At 41.5% G+C, this 17,821-nt stretch overlaps 1 non-coding gene across 1 annotated transcript; it reads left to right on the forward strand.

Moving 5' to 3' along the window:
• Positions 1–17,747: 17,747 nt before the first annotated feature.
• trnan-guu (transfer RNA asparagine (anticodon GUU)) lies at positions 17,748–17,821 on the forward strand. The gene has a single exon. It is a non-coding gene; the product is annotated as a tRNA-Asn (tRNA).

Below are 17,821 nucleotides of genomic sequence, written 5' to 3' on the forward strand. Positions count from 1 at the left end.
GAACAATGTCTGAAACTGTCATTCACCTTAAATGTGGGCATCATTCTAACCATATACAGGACACAGAGCATGGAAGAAAAGATGAGGACAAGTCTCTGCTACAGTCAGTGGGAATTCATCAGGAATAAATTTGTTTTCAGATAAAACAAGGACAACAGCTGTTATGATGATGGTCACATGATTTAAAAGATTAAAAACAACTCTCTGTATCAATGTGAGATAGAGTTACATAAATTAATAGAACATTACTCACTGACTGAAAATTGAAAAAGCACCAGACTTTGGTCCAGAGCTTGGTTCTAACGTGACTTGACAGAACTTTTTTCTACTTTTTTTTCTTCTTGCAATCAACACTGCCCAGAGTTGATTTGAGGAAATAACACTCACACATTTGATGAAGTTTGGTCAGACGGTGCAGACACACTTGACACCCAGAGAGGTGAGCAGGTTTTGGACCAAGTTGAAACTTGTAAAGTATTTGAGACAGAAAATGAAAGAAAGCTGTGGCTGTGTTCTGGTTCTGCGTGTGAACACTTCGGCCCCTAAAGGTAGCGTCTGCTCCTGCTGACTCAGGGCAACATTGAAGAATGTGGATGCCCCTGATAGAGGAGCAGGTCATGATGATGCCAGATGAACTTGCTGAGCAGAACAGTTGCCAGTCCCACTTGTCTGGCTTGTTGGCAGTGGATTGGTGGAGAGAGCAGCCCTGGTTCTTCAATGAGCAACCATGACCTCATGCACACTGAGCTGATAAGCTGATGGTATCTGATGGTATCTGATGGTATCTGGTGGTATCTGATGGTATCTGATGGTATCTGGTGGTATCTGGTGGTATCTGATGGTATCTGATGGTATCTGATGGTATCTGGTGGTATCTGATGGTATCTGATGGTATCTGATGGTATCTGATGGTATCTGATGGTATCTGGTGGTATCTGATGGTATCTGGTGGTATCTGGTGGTATCTGATGGTATCTGGTGGTATCTGATGGTATCTGATGGTATCTGGTGGTATCTGATGGTATCTGATGCTGACTACTTCATTGACATGTGGTCAAAATGTCTTGTGTTTCCTGAAATTAACTGAGTGCTGCTCAGTAAAGTTGACATGACTTGAGATTCTATTCCTGCTTGGTCCATTTCAACATTCTTATCCTTCCTAGCATTGGAGATAAAGTATCAGTCAGGGCTGTACTTGATTAGTACTGCATATAGTACACATCAGTCACTGCCATTACACAGTGGAATGGAAGTTGAAGTACTGTTTACCAGCAAGCTGAAAACTGTTGTGGTATTTGACAATTCTATTGTTTCTGAATGAAAATCATGTGAAGGAGAATCATTGAGACATCCTAAAAATGGCTGAGGTCTGCTGAGCTGCAGCAGGTCTGAGCTGCTTTTGATGCTCAATTAGGGGTTCAGTCTCTTACTCAAGGACACTTTGACATGGTCACCGGGGGAAATGAGGATCAAACCAGCCACCCTTTGGTTGCCAGACGGCCATGCTACTCCTGAGTCATGTGACCTGGATAAGATGGTGAACAACAGCTGATCGCCATGCTAGCAAACCCCCTTTTGTTTGGTTTGGTTGTTGTTTAGTGACTGTGGATGAACACACAGGAGAAGTTGTGCATAAATTTGTGTTCCCTGTTCACTTGAATATATGCAGGAGTATGAGGTGGAAATAATACTTGTGGGAGAATGAGAGTTAAGTCTCATCACTATGACCTGTGCTGACACTTCAACATGTCAGCCCACATGACAAAGATGGCAGTCATCTGGGAAAGCAAGTACACCACGCATACACATGGTAAAGAGACGCCACACACAGGCAGCCAAGGTCCAAGATAAGTGTAATTGGGGAATGTCCCATTCCTTTCTGGTCCTTGAAGATAGTGTAAAGGCCATCACATCACACAAACACACACACACACACACAGCCTGAATACAGTATAAAAAGGTATGTCATATTCTGTATCAGTGGGAGGACATCTTTAACTGCACTGCTAGGAGGGATCGTCGCTAAGAATAAAGAGAACCCCCATCTGGCACCTGAGACTCAGTCCTCTGATTCCTCTCATCCACCATTTTCCACCACGACATGCTGTTTATTTTTGTTATTTTTGCAGAACTGTTTACACTCCCTTACAGGTAAAGAAAATGGATGGCTGGATGGAAGTCCCCCAACTGTGGCTGTTCTGAAACTCTTCTCCTCAATCACTCCTGAGTTGACACTCTGAGATGGGAAACTCTGAGTATCTGGTTCCAGAACAGCTGATCTGAGTTGCTTCAATCAACTGTGAGTACGTTCACCTTGAGTTGCACACGTGCACAACCACGACAAAATGCCTTCATCAATGGAGCCCCGATACCACGAGTCACCATGACAACCAAGAACAAAATAATAAGTTATTTCATGACAGTGGAGTTGGAGCACCACTGCAGCAGCGAAGGAGAGAGAATCGGCATGGGAGAAAGGAGCTACCTGAGTCAAGGCAGAAGTTTGAATGTACTTTTCCTTTGATTTAACATTTAGCTGTAAGAGGTTGTAGCTTACACTTGTAGATATTAATAGGAATAAAATCTGATTTTCATTCTGGTGCCATCCAACAGGGGAGGAGTGGACTGGGGAGAAGTTAAAATGAAACATAAAAACACCTTTCAAAAGGTAAGCTGTATTTTGCTGGGCAATGATTGTACCTCACTTTGATTTTATTTTTTTAAAGATACTTAAGCTATGAAGTAAATATTAATTCAGTGGCTACTTCAAGTACTGATTTAAACCCCTAAAAAAATGTTGTTTTAACATCACTTGATACCCACTTAGTAGATTGTACATCATACAATGTTGACACATTTTTATTGACGTCATATAAAAAGTGACGATGTGTAAACGAACAAAACAAAATCAACTAACATAACAAAAGATTAGCATTTGAGGCCTGTGTGAATGAGATTACACGGTAAAGCGCTTTGAGTGCAGATAAGGTAGAAAAATAAAATTGAGTCCATTTACCATGAAGTTGATCTGGTTGGGCACTGGTATTTTTTCTTACTGCAGCTCAGGAGTGATTCAGGAGAAGAGTTTCAGAACAGCCAAGGTTGGAGACTGGAATTTTAAAATTCACCTGGAACCAGACAACCTTGGGAGGTAAAACCTCAAATCATAGTCATTGACCTCTGGTTGGAGGCTGGACGATGATGTTTGGACTTGAAGGAAAACTCCTTGTCCAAATTCCATTGTGTTCAAATTTAAAGTCCCACAATAAGAAGTAGCTGAATCTGACAGGTGAAGGTTTGGAACTACAAGATGGTTGATGTTTTCTTGACTTGATGCTCTGACTGTCAGGGTAGATGACAGCTTCTTTCTGCTGCTGCATCTGAGTGGCTATGATTGGAGGTTTTACCTTCCAAGGTTGTCTGATTCCAGGGGAAATTTGAAAATTCCAGTCCCCAACCTTGGCTGTTCTGAAACTCTTCTCCTGAATCACTCCTGAGTTTTTGTTAAGAGCTGAAAATGAGCTGCATCAAGAAAAAATACCTGTGGTTCTCCTCCAGGAGGGTCCAGGTTCTGCCATTGTGGCTCCTTGTGCCACTGCCAGAGAGCCTCAGCTGCACACTGCAACATTTCAACAGGAGATTTACATTCCTTCAAATGTCCTGACATCTGATTCCAATGGTTCTGTTCCATATTTATATTTTAAAATCAATCACACAATGAAAGCTGCCACAGCTGGTTTAAGTGAGAGAACACACTAAGAGATTTGAAACCAGTAAAATATGCTTTTCTGTGTGCAAACTAGTGAGGGGCATGGAAGGATATTTTACCACCAATACAGAACCCAAACTTTAGTCATGTGATGAGATGGCGACTCTGATTATGAAGTTTATGGACAAAATGTGAATTAAAGAAAATACATTAAAAAAACAACAATTCTTCAGTAGACTTTGATCTAACATTTGTAGTAAGATTTTGGTGGCTGCTCTCACAGCAAATTCAGGATTCGGGAATAAACTCTCTGTGAGTTAAAATCAACTCAATCTGAGTGTACATGTGAGACCAGCGAATAAACTCTTGGGCTGTGTTAAAGTAACTCTTTTCTGAGAGTTGATCTTTTACGCACGCAGAGGCGTCGAGGATGCAAAAATCTTCATCTTGGACTCGATCCACAAGCACCTGGAGCTTCCTAACTCCTCCGCCAGACTTCTGTTCGCTAATTTCTCATCAGCATTTAACACACTGCAGCCCCACATCCTGGCCACCAAACTCTCCTCCTGCTTCCATCTGGACGACCAGCTTATACTGTGGATTCTGGACTTTCTGACCAACAGGACTCAGAAAGTTTGGGTCAACAACTCCCTTTCGGACCTCTGCTTTACCTCAACTGGCTCCCCCCAAGGCTGTGTGCTCTCCCCCCTGCTCTTCATCCTCTACACAGATGACTGCCGATCCACACAGCCCAACTGCCACCTGGTGAAATATGCTGACGACACAGTTCTCCTGTCACTGCTGTCAGGCCCAGCACAACATCATGGACCCGCTCTTCAGGAGTTTGTAGAGTGGTGTGACAGCTCCAAACTAGAACTGAACGTCAGCAAGACCAAAGAGATGGTGGTGACCTTCTCCAGCAAGCAGAGGGATCTGGCTTCTGCTGTCATCACCACCATCCACGGGAGGCCAGTGGAGGTGGTCGAAGAGTACAAATACCTGGGCACAATCTTTGACAACCTCCTGAACTTTTCTGCCAACACAGAGGAGATTCTCAGGAGGTGTCACCAACGACTGTTCCTCCTCAGGAAACTCAATTCCTTTGGAGTCAGCGCACCCATAATGATGACTTTCTACTACGCCTTTGTGGAAAGCATCATCACATCCTCCATAACCTGCTGGTTCCACTCCCTCAGCCTCCAGAACCGGAACAGACTGCAGCGCACTGCATCAGTGTGCTCCAAAATCATCGGCCTGCCTGTCAGAACTCTTTCACACGTTTACAGCCAACAGGTCCTGAGACAGGCAGCCAAGATCATCAAAGACCCCTCACACATACTCCACTCTGCATTTGAATGGCTCCCCTCTGGGCGACGCCTCCGCTGTGTGGCCTGCAGAACTGAGAGGAGGAAAGCCACCTTTCTCCCCAAAGCCATTCTTTTCTTTAACTCCAGCCGTTAACACCTTCCCCACACCAACACCCTACACACACACACACCTACATACTCTCCCCAGACTACTCAATATCCTGTCTTCACTGTTACACTGTTTATACTGTTTACATTGTCTGCACTTTATTCACTCACTCCAGTCACCTTACTCTTCATTCTACATTGTGTACATACTGTATGTAGTATATTTATTGTATTTTTATCTTTAATCTTATTTTTATTCTCTTATTTATTCCCACTGTCATGTCCGTTTTTTTTTGTTTTTTTGTTTTTGTTTTTTTTCTTTGTTTTGTTTTTTAATGTCATGCTGCTCAGTTGTACCGTATTTTAATTGCCCCTCGGGGATAAATAAAGTCATCTGAATCTGAATCTGAATTCAGGAGAAGAGTTTCAGAACAGCCAAGGTTGGGGACTGGAATTTTAAAAATTCACCTGGAACCAGACAACCTTGAGAGGTAAAACCTCCAATCATAGTCATAGACCTCTGGTTGGAGGCTGGACAATGATGTTTGGACTGGAAGGAAAACTCCTTGTCCAAATTCCATTGTGTTCAAATTTAAAGTCCCACAATAAGAAGTAGCTGAATCTGACAGGTGAAGGTTTGGAACTACAATATGGTTGATGTTTTCTTGACTTGATGCTCTGACTGTCAGGGTAGATGACAGCTTCTTTCTGCTGCTGCATCTGAGTGGCTATGATGTGAGGTTTTACCTCCCAAGGTTGTCTGGTTCCAGGGGAAATTTGAAAATTCCAGTCCCAACCTTGGCTGTTCTGAAACTCTTCTCCTGAATCACTCCTGAGCTGCAGCAAGAAAAAATACCAGTGCCCAACCAGATCAACTTCATGGCTGCTAACAGCCTCAGACACTTGATTTCCATCAATCTGGAGCCAAGAAGGCCCTCACCTGTGGTTCTCCTCCAGGAGGGTCCAGGTTCTGACATTGTGGCTCCTTGTGCCACTGCCAGAGAGCCTCAGCTGCACACTGCAACATTTTAACAGGAGATTTACATTCCTTCAAATGTCCCGACATCTTATTCCAATGGTTCTGTTCCATATTTATATTTTAAAATCAATCACACAATGAAAGCTGCCGCAGCTGGTTTAAGTGAGAGAACACACTAAGAGATTTGAAACCAGTCAAATATGCTTTTCTGTGTGCAAACTAGTGAGGGGCATGGAAGGATATTTTACCACCAATACAGAACCCAAACCCAAACCCAAAGTCATGTGATGAGATGGTGACTCTGATTATGAAGTTTATGGACAAAATGTGAATTAAAGAAAATACATTAAAAAAACAATTTTTCAGTAGACTTTGATCAACATTTGTAGTTAGATTTTGGTGGCTGCTCTCACAGCAAATTTAGGATTCGGGAATAAACTCTCTGTGAGTTAAAATCAAATCATCATGGGCTGTGTTAAAGTAACTCTTTTCTGAGAGTTGATCTTTTAACTCCTATCAGGAGTTAAAACTGAACATGAACAGGAGTTAAAAAATGACTCCCATTCAGAGTACAATTAACTCTTATATTTAGTTGCATTTATGTTAACTCTTTTTCAGTGTTAACAGTCAACTATTAATATGTGTTGTATTTTACACTCATGGAGTTAATATTTCAAGACACTAAAATGTTTTTTTTTAGGTAAAATAAATATGAAATACACCAAATAAATTACTTTAATGCCTCTCTTTATTTAAAACATTGAGACATTAGGTCAGCAACACTTCGCTGCATGAATACATACTTGTGAACCAAGTTATATTTTGGTAAAATCATTTATCTAACAATGAGCTTTGTTCAACAACATCGTTCTTCAAGTAGAAAATAAGGTAAAACCTCAAATCAAAACACACTGTTTTTATGGCAGCTTAACAGTTGCAAAACGGTGTTATAAAATGTAAGTCAAATAAAAACCAAATGTTATACAAAAACATATTTCAATTTTTTCACAAATAATCTCAACTAGATTTCTACAAATTCTTTGGAGAAAATCCATCCAGTGCAAACTTTGTCAAAAACCTTGCCATATTGAACACATTTAATAAATGTGACTTCCTTGTAATGCAGGATTGCAGACATAATGTAAACAGTTCAACTCATCATTAAGCACAACACGTGTACATACAAGTCAAGATCAATTCCACTCAGTTTCCTTTATCAAACATTTTGACACTTCAAATAATACAACTCTCTGACACAACATAAAAACATGAATCACACCCACAGGACATTTGGCCATCAAAAGCTTTGAAGTGTCTTCAGTCCCTTCTTTCCAGAACCAGAATCTTATTTGGGTTGATTTCATTTACTTGGAAAGCAAGAAAATGGTCATGGAAACAAGTTTCATGTTCCATCAGAACAAAAAACACTTCACCTTTATGCAAGATAATAGTGGTTATTTTGCTGAACAAAGGCATGTTTTCATCAGTGCCTATGCAAACAAAAAGGCCAACATGATATTCAACTCCATCACACTTTACCCAGTTTGTCAGGTTGACAATGGACTGTGGGTCAGTGTGAAGGTATGCAGATACATCTTGATGTTTCAAGTAAACACATTTTGATTGGACCAGACTTGACTGCTTTTAAGGCCAAGCATTCCCAATGATAGGCTACAGCAAACTGATGTTTTCTTGCAAGTGAGACAGTCAAATTCTTGAAGTTCTTATCACAGTCCTTGAAAAATGTATGTTTAGCTTTGAATCTCATTGTCCAGATATGAGTAAGTGGTCCTATTTTTCGGAAGCACCGAGGATAGCGGACCATGAAATGGTGTTTTGGGATCAAGGTTTTTGATGAGTAAAGTTCTTTGAAGAGTTGGTGATGTTCGATAATAAGATGCTTTAGATACACAGTCATCCCTTCAGTGATCGAGTATGAAAACACAACGTCAATAATGTTCAGCAACAAAAGCATCAAATGCCAGTGCAAATCATCTTCTGGTACCAGGTCACCAAATATTAAGGGTATGTTTGTGATCAAACAGAGTTTGGGATGTGTTTAACCCGAGTCCATGTCCCACACAGTCAAGCTTAACATTGGTTGGCTTGTTTTTCTTTTCCAAATAGCCATACTTGAAAGCATAGATCCTCTTCAACAGGCTTTCTTTAGTGATGAAATGTTTCATCAGGTATTCAAAAAGTAACCTGGCCTCATATTGACCAACCCCCTCCAAAATGTCATGCATGATGTCAACAGCATAATTTTCTGAAATACTGCAAAGTGTTCAGAATGCTGTTCCGCTTAATGCCAAATAAGGAGGTTATTGTTGGATCATTTTCCAAAGCAGTAAAATGTTGGTCATTCAAAACTGCAGATCTTAAAGTCAAACACGGGTCATCTTCTGAGAAAACTGACTTTTGACAAACCCACAGAAATGATTTGCACTAAATGACTCCATGAATCCAAGAATGCTGTGCATACCCACGTTATCACCAGTCATTTGTGCAAGAGTGCCACGAACACAGACTTCAGAAAATGGAACAGCAACTCCAGCTGTTTCTAATATTTTCAGGTCTCTTACTAAGGGTTTCAATATTTCATCAATACCATATTTCTTAGCATCTTGTGCATGGAACAATGATACCAGATGAATGTTCATCAAGGCTGAATTCACCCTGGGTGGAAGATTCCTTAAAATGAAGTAAAGACAGACAACTTTATGGATACCTTTTTTTGAACCTGGCGGATTTGCGCGCTCCAATTCATCAAAGTACAACTGGAGAGCAAACTTTTCACTTGAAAACAGGGGATGATTTGTGAAGTAGCTTCCATCACACAAGTCCTCATATTTGTCACAGCTAGTAGATTTTTGCATCAATTCACAAATACTTTCATTTGTGAAAATGAACTGCAGTGTTTTAACTATTGAATACAGATCAATTTGTCAATGATTGGAACTTGCTCCTAGTTTCCAGTTTTGGTGTTTCGTCTGGTATCAAATCTTACACCTAGGCGCTTTTCAACTGCTTGCATGATATCCCATTTTTCTGTGAAATATTTTTCCAACTTGCTATTTGAATTTAAATGGCTGAAAGGATTGTCTGTGTGTTTAAACAACTCTTCAATGGCCGATCTGGCGGGATTGGTGGCTGGTATGAAGTTCAGCACTTGTTCCTGTATATTAGTTTGCAAGTCTCCAACAAGTCTCCAAGTTCTCAATGGTAGAAAGTACGACAGTATTTGGTACACCACTTCCTAAAAGTTTGGCAATAATTGATGCACACATGTCCTTGCTGCTTAGTGGCACTGAAGAGCCTTCTTCAATATTTTGGTGTTGTGATGAAGCAGAGGGGGTTTCATCATTGAAGCACTTCAAATTATCGTGCTCTTCAGTGTCATGGCTGACAGGGGTCTGATCTGTCAGACATGGACTGTCAAATGGTGCATGTATCTTAATGAGGTGCCTTCTAAATCCAGAATAACTTGAGAACTGCAAGCAGCATCCTATTTGACCACATTTTCATCTTAAATTTTTCCCTGGATACATTCCATGAATTAGTTTGAGGTGCCTGAACAAGAGCAGAGCTGGACCAAAGGATGAGGCACAGAGGAAACATCTCAGCATTTTAGCGACTGCTTGTTCAAGAACTTTGCTCTTAACTCTTTGACTCTTAGAGTTTCTTCTGTTGTGTCAATGTCAATGTTGTACAGAGTAGTCTGCAAAAATGTGAACAGGCTGGAGAGAGCATCATCATATTTCAGACTGAAAACAAAATGAGACTTGAACGGCTCATCAAATGCACCCAAAGATGTACTTGACTGACATGGAAGAAGCTTTCCATCCAAGACTATGTAGAAGCTGAGAACCTGTGCTCGTGAGGTTCCTCTGGCCAAAAGATATGGCTGGGGGTTTCGCTCTGTGGTAAGGTGGCCCTCCAAGCTCTGGCACGCCTGAAACACAATGAGAAGCACTGTCACATAAGCAGTTAACTAGAAAAAAATGTTACAAAATACTGGAAAAGATCACGTGGCTTTTACAAACCTTCTGAAATAGAACTAAATGATCTGCAGCCTCTGCAACACTGATCTTTTTTGGCCGCTTACGTCCAGCTGGTTGAGGTGTAAGCAGATGCAGCAAGACAAGAGGGGAGGCCATGTCACTGTCCCACTCTGCAGACAAAAATCAACATATATTTTACCTAAGAATATCTTTCTCTACATTTTAAAAGAAAAACAGGCGGCAGTAATAATCAGATATACTCCCATTTGCTTAAAAATGTATGCTAACTTATGATATCGCAAACAAACCCTTAACAACATACGACCTGGCTCATCATCAGCAGTGTCAGACTCTTCATTTAGGGCAGAGTTGAGGTGTTTTTTCTGAAGAGGTGTCTGTCTCAGGCTCCTGGCCTCTCGGATGATCTTGTCTTTAAAGCAGGTGGTCCACTTTTCCAGGAACCTGGATGAAATCTCTCATCCAAACATCAGCAAGAAATCCTGCAAAATCTAATGTAAAGCGGAGGGAACAACCATTACAATTATATCAATTGAATAAAATTTATTTTAAGAAATATTATTCAAATCGTATTTGTTTCCTACCAGTCCTTTAGTGTCCAAGAAACGAGGGAACATTTGGAGAATGGATCATCTGTTGGCGATAGAGGAATGTTTCTCTCATCTTCTGGAAGACTAAGTCACAGTCAGTTGTGTGGTGAAGATGAGACATTGCTTCCGTGCAGCCATCTCCTGATTGCTGGTTATCAATGGGACCAACTGTCCTTGACGATGTGGGACCTCCTTTACGCATCACTTTGTTGTGGGAAGTTGATGCAGTTTTCGACTGACGTTGAACTGTCTTCACCCTCCACTCAAGAAAACCTGTGTTGCTCTGGATGTCATAGAAATGTTCCTGAAATAATATCTGGTTAGAGTTCTGACATTTTAAAGTTTCAAAGGAAAGCAAATGGTAAAATTCTGAAAAAGATCAGGATTTCACACTGTATTTACAATGCAAACTCACATATCCCTTTTTTGAGTATGGATCCTTCAAAGATGGGAAGAGTGACACAATCCCAAGAGCATGAAACTCCTTGGTTGTTTTGGCTACTGCTCTCCTAAAATACATAAATATTGTTTGTGAAAAGATTCTTTCTTTCACTGAAAAAAAGAACATTTAGGTACCAGCATCAAGCTTCTTACCCTTCCTTTTCACGCATGTGAGCCACAATGATGTTCACCATTAATGGGCGAGTTGAATCTTTCAAACTCCCCGTGTCTTCATACTCCTTAATCACGGTCATCCCTGCTGGCTTTGAGCTCGGAATCTGCTCCACCACCTAATTGGAATAGATTTTTAAAAAGATCATAAGAATTAGCGACCAAAAGTACTGATCATTTCTTCAGGAAACATCAATCTGTCACAAAAAAATATCATTTAGGATGAGGCTTTCAAGATCTGTAGCCCCTGAGTTTAATCTGCATCCTAAGTTACGCTAACCAACTAGCAAACTGTCAAGTATGTAAATCACTACACTTACACTTCTTGCACGGGTGCTGTCCATATCAGGGTGAGCAAGTTGATATCCAGCATCACTTGTGTCGCTTCTTGGGCTGCTTAAGCTTGTGATGGACAGTGTATCTGTTAGACTGGAGGAGGAGGATCCTTCACCTGGCTGCAGAAGTGCCAAATCTGAGGATAAAAACCCCATCAGTGTATAAGGCATAAACCTGATCACCAAAATCAACATTACTACTTGCTATCAACAGAGAATAGTTACTTAGTATTTCATTCTGTACGTGATAACATTCCCTACCACATGGTTTGAGTGTTATATACTCGGCCAGGTCTGCACTGTCAGTGTTGTCCTTGAAAAGGTCTGGTGGTTGGAGGTCTGAAAAGCAGACATTTGGTTGTGCTTTTTTTAAATATCCAATTATTTTGATTAAAAAAATTAAACACTGACACATTTCTTTCAAAGGGAACATTTTTCTCAAGAATATCATCACTTCATAATGATAAAACAGAAACTGACACCACTTTACCATCATCAGTGCAGATGACGAAGCAGACATCTTTAACAGTCGCAAGCTCCGGAGAGACGTCCTCATCCACCTCTATTCCCTGGTCATCTGTGGTTTTCAGCATTGTCTCTTCTGGTATGAGAAATTTCTGATGAACTGAAGCATGACAAGCAACACTCCATTAACACATTGTCATTAAAGCCCCATGAATTACTCAATTCAAAATGAACCTAACTTACCCAAACCGATGAAATCGGAGAAGCTGATTTCATCCAGTTTAACACATTTCCTTGTCCCTTTGTATTTCACCTTTATCAACATCTTGAGCACTTAAGGGAAAAAGGAGTTTTAATATAGACATTAATAGCAAAGAAAGGATTGTAACTGTAACAGTCTGTCTGTGTTGGGGCTGTTAGGGTATATAATGCATTATTTTAATCATTTTTTAAGTAAAGGAGGCCCAGTGTGGTGTAGGCAAAAATTATATTTTGAGAGGGCCAATAAAAAATTGGGTGGGCTATCTTTTCCCATTTAAAAACATTTGCCAGTAGAAAAAAAGACACTGGCAGACTGAAGAACAGCAACATTTTGTGTAAAAAATCTGCTTTTGCTCAGCATAGCCAATTTCCAGAGCTAGTAATCCAATGTCTGCACACAACAGCACTCTAAACCATGAACTCTTATCACTGGTGTTCTCCATTAGCTTAGTCTGCATTTAATCACATTATTTAGCACGACTAGCCGACCGTGTTTTCACCATTTGATTCACAATTACAGTACGTCACGGTCGCGTTGCTTGTCAAAGCTTTTCGTGGTAAATGTGAAGCGTTAATGTTACCTGTCAGGTTCCTCTCGTGAAGGCCCCGGTGTCCTGTCACGCAGCCTTCGAGCCGCGGCGTGTCCAGTCCGATGTTGTGACAGAAGTTCGTCTAAAAACGACACGCGCAGGAAATAAAAAATAAACAACCGAACGTGAAGCTAGCAAAACTACTTTTTAACGACACCAGACGGAATGACAAGAGCCAGTGTTCATTTAATACGTGAAATATGAGCACGACTGGAAGAAGCTCGCTTACGCAGTTGCCTCACTGATGACGTTCTGCAAGAGTTGGAAAATTGAAGTTCTTCCTTACAAGTCACTTAGTCCTGGCCAGTATTCAGTTTGATATTACATAAATCGAAACATATCAACATTAAGAACGGTTTAAGAGGTACAATTGCTCACGTACCTGTCTCTGTATAAGTAGGAGCGAGAGAAACGTTGAATGAACTCTGGGGTGGAGGTGATTCACTGCCCTGAACACCCAGTGAATGTACGACTTTTCCCACACTGCTTAAGAGTATCAGTTAACACGAGCTGGAGTCTCAATGTGGGAATAAACTCCAAAATTTTGACTCCTTCACTGCTTTGTGTCAAACTCCAGATTTTTTCACTCAGAAATTTGCTGTGCATGCAGCCCCCTTGAAACATTACTATTTATGTCTTTAATGCACCAAAACCTTTATTTTTCTGGGGTTTTGAGTGGTTCTGGGTCATGAATCAAAATTTAAATTGGACAAAAATGTCATGCAGGGTCACTGGGGCCACACGTTTCATGTTCTTGTAGGAATTTTTCAACAAGTCATCATTAATCAATCAGAAGGACCCACAGAGTATATGTATTGCGCTGTTCAAAATCTGGAGAGGACACCTTCCAGTTGGTTTAAAAGAATTTATTCAGATTAACAGGAAAGAATACAGAGCTCTGGAGATTGTCTTCCCCTATGCTGGAGTCAGCATACTCAGATGCGTCGTCCCTGGCGTTGGGGCAAGAAGTCCAACGATCTAACTATCTTCTCCAGTTTTTATGTGTTACAGGGAGGTGCTTATGTGATCGCTTCTGCGTGCAAGTGTGTATTTTTGATCTTCATGTGTGTTGCAGGATCTTCTGTCTGACCCCATGCCAGTCCCTTCTGGTCCATCGTGGCCTTGTTGTTGCAGCTGTGAAGATTAAAACCTCTTTCCGATTTACGGCCATGCTCTTATCTTTCACGGCCTCATCCCACCATGGAAATTCTTGTGGACTCTGTTCTGACTTAATTAGCTTGAGGGAGTGATGCTAGCATGAGCTACACTCCCGCTATTCCCTGTTGTGACCTTTTCACCTGTCCACTCTAAACAGTCTGGTCTGTGCTTCACTGCTGATAGGAAGTGTTTTTCTGTTGTCTTATATCTTGGAATGTCGATCTGTGTTGTCTCCAGTATTTATAAGTTCCTTCCTAGAGTCACAATGGCACCAAATAATCCTGGTGCTTTGGAGATTTGTGGGACCCCTCTGTAAAACACCTTTTACTACTTCCAGATGTTCACGAGGTCAAATAAGGTGACTTGTAGCTAAGTCATCGATTCTGCCTGGGATGCATAAGCAGGAGATCCCGGTACCGCTACTAACACTAAAGAAGTACATTGATGAACTAAATACAGTGTTGGAACCTTTCCTACCTCTTTGGGAACTGCCACAGAAACATCTTTATTACAACTGCCTTGTGTGTCCTACACTCTATTTTAAGTGAATGTATGTATAAATTTAACTACAGTTTAAGCAAATATATATAAATTTGTCTACATTCTCAACAGATTAAAAGTGTAGAGTGTGTGACACGTGGTGTGTTTGTCAGGAGCTTTCAAGACCAAAGTTGTTGACACACAAAAGAAAGAAATATGTCAAAGTTTGTTCATTCTTATGAGATAAACTGAAAATTGGTTGCAGAGTGACGACAAAAATGGAGAAATCCTCCTCTTCATTACTCAGTCAAAACCACTGACACACACACACACACACACACACACACACACACACACACACACACACACACACAAATAGTTTGTGTGTGTGAGAATATAAAAAAAATCTACTGTGCGTCAATGAAGATAAATTGTTGAATATCAATCCTCTACTCATGTTCATGGGAGTGTAGTTGTTGTGGCCGAGTGGTTAAGGCGATGGACTAGAAATCCATTGGGATCTCCCCATGCAGGTTTGAGTCCTGCCAACAACGTTACACTGCTGTTCCAGAGGAGACAACATCTGCTCCTACTGTAGGTCCATGTGTCAAAGGTTTTCTTTCAAGGGCTGGAGCAGCTGATGATGAGGGAGAGAGAGAGGATTGGTAGCATGTTGTCTTGTCTCAACCATTCTGGTGTTGACCAAAATCTTTGTCGATACTCCAGTGGTGGTGAAGGTGATGGAAATGTTCCAAGTGGGACGGTTCCATGTTCAACCAGTTTCATCTGGAACTGAGGTGGAGCTTAGGGTTAAGTAGGAATTGGTTTGGTTTAGTCCCTGGGAATGTCAGTGTGTGTGTGTGTGTGTGTGTGTGTGTGTGTGTGTGTGTGTGTGTGTGTGTGTGTGTGTGTGTGTGTGTGTGTGTGTTTACATGCAGACTTTCCCTTGTGACAGCTGATTTGGTTTGGAATCCATCTTAGTCAGGACATTTTGAGAAATTCTATCATGTCGTTGTAGTTATTTTGATTTACAACACTGGAAAAAAATCATCTCCCCTCCAAAAACCCTCCTCTTCAACTTTGTACCCAAGTTGTCTCCTCATCAGGCACCACAGGATCCAGTAGGTTCAGTTAAAACAAATCATTAGAGATTTAAAAAACATTTTGTCCATTTGACATCAGGACTGATCCCAGATCATCTCAATGAGCTCATCCCTGCACCAGAGTACCGCCCAAGTTCATCAAGGACAGTAAACACGAGCAGGTCTAGATTCACCTCCATCTTTGGAGGTTGTTGAATTTCCTCCTGAGGACCGTCAGGCTGTTTCCTTACTTTGCTGTGACACAACAGCAGACAGCAACAAGGACTGCTGCAGTGCACTTGGTGAAATCACCATCTGTAGACTGGACCAATATGCTGATGTGATCCTTTGATTAGTTTAGGATCAGTCAGAGATCAAAGACTGAAGCAGGAGATCAATGCACAGAATTCAGAGATCAATGCACAGAATTCAGAGATCAAAGACAGAATTCAGAGATCAAAGACTCCTGGAGCGTTGCCCTCTCTTGTCTTTGGTCCTGGATGTTACTGAATGTTTTTCACATTTCTTTTGAAGAAAAAACTTGCATGACATTTCAAGGAGTTTTTCCTGCCAATACAGGACAACACCCATTCACAAACCAGTGCTGGACAAGTTCCTTCAAAGCTGTAATGCCTTATTTCTTACTTGTTACTGTCATTTTAAAATAATTGGTTCCATCACGATTGTGTCTGCCAGTTCTTGGTGACTGTACAGGAGGTCTGTGGACCGCAGGGCCACAACAAGCCCATTTCCTCAACTCTCCATTTAGTACAGAGGTCCCCAAGTATGGACCAGTGAGGATAAATGTGATAGTGGAGAAGTCCTTTTGTTCTTCAACTTGTCCAACTTGATGGTGAGTCTCCCTTTATCAAGGATTACTGAATGCTTGTGTTATTTATGGCATTGTTAACACTTTATAAACCCTTCATTCAGAGCTGTAAAGAACCTTTAACCTCATATCCCAGACATCAAAGTGGGCCACTAACTGGTGAGATGAAGCTATGCTATGCTGCTACATTCTGAAGAGGTAAAGTAGCAGGTTCTGAGAGTGATGGCTAACCTGGATGTGTTCATCTCCTACTTTAATATCAGCGTCCCAACTTGGAGCTCTGACCACCTCCAGCTTTTTGTTCCTGTTTCTGCTTCAGTCGACAGGGAACTCAAACCTGCAATAGAATCATCAACAACAATGGAATAGAAAACAGAGGAAGAAAAAATATCATAAACTTACAAAGCTGAGAAATGTTCATGAAGAATAAATGCACACATTATGATTGAGGCCAGAAAGTAAAACTCCACACCAAATGTGTTTTGACATGTAGGGATAATGAACTTGAATGTGTTGAAATAGCAGATGAATGAATCCACGATCACACAACAAGATGATGACCACTACCACAAGATGGCGTCACAGATCCTGATGCTCTGAGCAGGAAACACCGAGCAAAACATGACTAAAAAGCTCCTGCTGTTCCCTCCATGAAAAACTGTGGCACTGACGAGAAGAAGGATCCCAGCGTCCTCTGAGGATCCATCGCCGCACCATTCGGTAGAAGGATGATCGGGTCGGCACCAGGAGAAACCCTTGTGTCTCCGATGCAGGGAAGATGGAGCACTGAAGAGGCCACATTGTGGCGTCCTCAAGAGGACATTTGGTGGAGCCTGAGACAGCAAACATCATGCCGCCCTTCATCAGAAGAACCATAGCACTTCAGTCACGTGACTGAAGTCATCCAGTCACGTGACTGAAGTCATCCATTCATGTCAGTGATGTCACTTGGCAGGACTGTCATTGCCGTCTCATTCTAGAAAAGAATCCAGACTCCACATGTGGCTCCCATGATAACTGATGGACCTCTGGTTGGAGGCTGGACGATGATGTTTGGTCTGGGGTGGTTAAGATTGTGGGGGTTGTTTCAGTTCTAGTGCTGAAGGCTTTCACCATGACAGTCAGACTCTCATCTGTCCTTCATGTTCCCTCAAATGTGCCGTGTGGACCGCACACTCTGAAATTTAGCCTGAAAACTCTTCATGAAAAGCAGGAGATTCAGAGTCTCTGTGGCGCAATCGGTCAGCGCGCTCGGCTGTTAACCGAGAGGCTGGTGGTTCGAGCCCACCCAGGGACG

This window comes from Aulostomus chinensis, chromosome 4, assembly GCF_037954235.1.
Source record: "Aulostomus chinensis isolate RoL2024-O1b breed Wild chromosome 4, RoL_Achi_v1.0, whole genome shotgun sequence".
In the NCBI taxonomy this organism is placed as follows: Eukaryota; Metazoa; Chordata; class Actinopteri; order Syngnathiformes; family Aulostomidae; genus Aulostomus; species Aulostomus chinensis.